This window comes from Triticum aestivum, chromosome 2A (genome assembly GCF_018294505.1).
Source record: "Triticum aestivum cultivar Chinese Spring chromosome 2A, IWGSC CS RefSeq v2.1, whole genome shotgun sequence".
Taxonomy (NCBI): Eukaryota; Viridiplantae; Streptophyta; class Magnoliopsida; order Poales; family Poaceae; genus Triticum; species Triticum aestivum.
In genome coordinates, this window is record NC_057797.1 from 49,069,618 (window position 1) to 49,074,116 (window position 4,499).

Here is a 4,499-nt window from a genome sequence, read left to right on the forward strand (position 1 = left end):
CTCTCCCTCTCCTCCCCCGCCCGCTCCGATTGGGGGCTCGGCGAATGCGGCGCGGATGCGCCCGCGCGCGCGCCTGCCTCCCGGTGGATCTGGGCTGGGCACCTCCGTGGTCTCTGAATTATTAACCGCCTCTTTTTGACTGGTTTGCGATGCAGGCTACGTGATCACGGACGAGCGGCGCCGACAGGTGTGGCACTGTTTGTTTCCGCCTTCATTGCGGTTGGAGCGGGGCCGGTGAGAGATTCGTGCTGTTTTTTTTTATGGATTTAGGAGGTCGTCTTTCATTCATTCGATCCCGTGGAGCCGATTGGTGGCGGTGGTGGCGGTGGCGCTGTCGATCCAGTCCCTGTCAAACAAGCGATATAGGTTGGCTGCGCTGCCATACCCCTTTTATCCATGATGTCGACTCTTTTGTAGTAGTAGTAGATTTGTATGGTTCCGTGACGGCGACCTCAGTGGATTTTTTGTCAAAAGAGACCACCTGCCGGATCGAAATGACAAAAAAGACCATCACAGAATTAGATTGACAAAAGAGACCCCCTCGATCGTGGCGGCAGGCGCGCCAGGCGACACGTGGCACCTGCCGCCACGCCGTGAGACGGCCGGCCCCGCCGCCACGCTGCTAGACGGCAGCATGTGCATTTACAGTTTTTCAGCCCCTCGCCACACAGGACGGAACGGAGCATGGGTATGGTGGACCCTGCCGCCACCGTATTAGGCGGCCGGAACTGTAGTTGCTGCCACCATTGCATGCACGGGTTGGGTCACTGAGTGGCATCATTGCATGCATGGTTTTGACTAGATGCATTTCCGGTGCTAGCTAAGATCATCTCTAGTGATTAGGCTGATTGGACGACCAAAAAGCTGCTATGTCCGGTTCAAGCAAATGCGCTCCAGTGTGTGGTACACATAATACAATGCCACCAGCTACAGTGCCAGCCGCCTCACACGGTGGCGGCAGGGCCCACCCGTCCCGCGTGCGGCAGTAGCAGTGTGTCGGCCCGAGCGCAGCAGGTACAGTGGCGGCCGCCTCAAATGGTGGCGGCGTGGCCCACCAGACCAGTCACCGTTCCGTTGCCGCCTGGAATCCTGTCGCCAGCGACTCGCCGCCTGGCAGCGTGGCGGCGGGGTCGGCCGCCTCACGGCGTGGCGGCAGGTGCCACGTGTCGCCTGGCGCGCCTGCCGCCACGACCGAGGGGGTCTCTTTTGTCAATCTAATTCAGAGATGGTCTTTTTTGTCATTTCGATCCGGCAGGTGGTCTCTTTTGACAAAAAATCACCTCAGTGATGTCTAGTCATCTTCGTTTATGGTGCTTCTTGTTTTATTCGTGTCCCCTAATTGCAAGTTGACCATCAACTCGCAACTAGGGGTCTTGTTGTGTGTGTGTGTCTTTCATTGTGGCCCCCGTTGCAACCCGCTCATCGAGTCGCAACTAAGGATGTGTGTGTGTGTGTGTATGTGTTTGTAGAGGGTGTGTGTTTTGTTGTGGCCCCCTGTGGCACCCCGCTCATCAACTCGCAACTAAGGATGTGTGTGTGTAGAGGGTCACTAGTTGCATGTTGATAACCGACTCACAACTAAAGGTGTGTGTGTGTCTTTTTGTCAAGGGTCCCCAGTTGCATGTTGACCATCAAACTCGCATGTAGCAGGTGTGTGTTTGTTGAGAACCCCCAGTTGCAAGTTGACCATCAACTTGCAACTAGGGGGTATGTGTGCGTGTGTGTGTGTGTGTGTTTTGTTTGTGTGTCTTTTTCTCAAGGGGGCCAGTTGCATGTCAAGTATCGACTCACAACTAGGGTGTGTGTGTGTTTGTTGAGGACCCTCAGTCGCAAGTTGACCATCAATTCACAACTAGGGGATGTGTGTGTGTGTTGCGGGTCCCCGATTGCTTGTCGATAACGGACTTGCACTAGAGGTGTGTGTGTGTGTCTTTTTCACAAGGGGTCCCTAGTTGCATGTCAAGCATCGACTTGCAACTAGGAGGATGTGTGTTTGTTGAGGACCCCCAGTTGCGAGTCGATGGGCAACTTGCAACTAGGGGGTGTGTGTGTGTTTTTTTTTTGTTAAGGGTCTTCAGTTGTAAGTTGCCCATCACAACTAGGGTGTGTGTGTTTGTTGACAAGAGTTGACAAAACCTGGGCACATGCAACTGGGACCCCTTGAGAAAACGCCCGTACTCATCATACTCAGTCGTACAACTGCAACTCATCATACTCAGGCGCAACTGCAAGAGGTATGAAACGCCCGCAACTGAGTTGGGAGAGGGTTGTCGGTGGTTATCGACGGTTTTTATCTTAGCATCACATAGGTGTGATTTCTATCATTTCCCTTGACAGTGGGTGCATACAAGCACTTTTTATTTTGGCCCTTTTTTGTGTTTTATTTCTCGGAACGCACAAACCATCTCTGGTATTTCCCGCATGAGAACACATAATGTTTTTGAATATATATATATATATATATATATATATATATATATATATATATATATATATAGGACAAATGTTTCCTACAAGCAGTGGTAGTTACCACCACTTGAGTTTTGTATGTTGTATGTAGTACCTGTCGAAACCGAGAGTATGTACGTGTAGTATGTAGTATATAACAATGATTAGGTAGTATATATACAAATTTTTAGGTAGTATGTACCAGTTTTTGAGTATGCACTTTTTTACGTACAAATATGTACGTATTTTACAAATATAACAAAAATTATGGGCTCATATGCAATTTTTTCATGTAACTTGTTTTGAAATATCTTAGATATAGTATATGCACATATTCAAAATAATAAAATAGTATATATAGTACCACATGCTAGTATATGAGACATGTGGGGTAACTACCACCGGGTGATAGGATGGATTTTCTCTCTCTCTCTATATATATATATATATTTGATTCTAGTTTCACACCGTTGAACGCTTATAGTTGTATCATCGTCGATCATACACAATAATTTATTTTGATATAGTCGCCAAGCAAACATTGCCTGTGCAACTAACATTTCTTCTTATATCATTTTTTGTTTACATTTGTTTCTTTTAAATTTCTTTACTATATATTTTTAATTTTTAACTTGAGTGAAAAATCAACTATATTATGAAGGTGTTTTTTCATTTGTATATCGTGTCGGGTTTTTTGTTGGAGACAATATTTCCTAGAGGAAAATGAAGTTTTTTGGTGTGTTGTTGTGGTGTCTTTATACGTGTCGGTCTCGGTGCCAGTTGGTGGTGGTCGTTTGAGTCTCTTGAGAGGTCCTATCCACGCTAAAATCATGGAATTACTGCTATAACACACACATGGATCGGCCCATGAGCTCTCACTCGCTTAGTCAGAGGGAGGGTGTCGCAACTGCAACTGTCACAACACTCACGCAATTGGTGCAATCAAATTGGTTTTACTCAAATATTCAAATTGTTACATGGCTCGCTAGTACCAAGCACGAATATAACCCCAGTTATATTCGCAATGATTTTTGTCCAAATACTTGGTGCACTTTTTTGATATGTGACATTTTTCAAAAATACATGGTGAACATGTTTCTTTTTTTTTGCGGGATTAACTTCCGATCTATTTATCTTCAATCATGATAGTATAACGAACACTAGAAATAATAAAAATTACATTCAGATCCGTAGACCACCTAGCGGCGACTATAAGCACTGAAGCGAGCCGAAGGCGCGCCGCTGTCATCGCCCCTCCATCGCCGGAGCCGGGCAAACCTTGTTTCATGCGATAAACATTTTTATGTACATACATATTTTTTTTATTTCTTCACAGATTTTTTTCTTTTCTAGCTGTTTAACATTTTCCTTTTTAGGCAATTCATTTGATTTTTTTAATAATGTTTGGCAACAACAGAAAAACGCTCCCTAAATAAGGGTAAGGGCCCAGCTGCTTCATGCTTCTATTGGTCAACAACAAACAACGGACAACTTTCGTTATTATGCACTGGTCCATAAAAACACAACAAACAACGAACGGCCCAGGAAGAAGTAGCGACAATATAGAACGACCACACCTTTTATACACAGATGGATGACGTCATGCGAATGAGACCAATTTATATTTTATTCAGATGAGTTCTAGGCACTCCCTATTTGTATTACAGAGTTGAACCAATGCGTGATCGTTGTATTCTGTAAAAAAAAGCGTGATCGTTGTATACGTTCTCAAATTTGTACTTATCGTATCGGCTTGGGTTTCTTGTTAGATTTCCTTCTCTCTTTTTACTTTCCATCTTTTTTGACCCTGATTTTTTTGAGAAATGTCTGTAACTTTATTCATATTTATCTCATAAAAAAACTTTATTCATATTCAGAACAATTACAGGTACACTGATTTAAACCTAAGACCCAAAATAATACAAAGTAACCTCATGACTAAGAATTACAATAAAATCTTTTGAAAATACCTTCTTCGCTTCTATCTCTGCTTGAAAAAAATACTCCAAAGACTTCGATAAAGAGGCTGTAATTGGAATGGAGCAACGATG

The 4,499-nt window shown here is 44.5% G+C and overlaps 1 long non-coding RNA gene across 1 annotated transcript; it reads left to right on the forward strand.

The window, feature by feature from the left end:
• The first annotated feature begins 154 nt into the window (after nt 1-154).
• Nucleotides 155-4,216, forward strand: LOC123184646 (uncharacterized). Its single transcript, XR_006493005.1, has 2 exons — nt 155-234; nt 3,866-4,216. It is a non-coding gene; the product is annotated as an uncharacterized lncRNA (long non-coding RNA).
• The last annotated feature ends 283 nt before the right edge of the window (nt 4,217-4,499 follow it).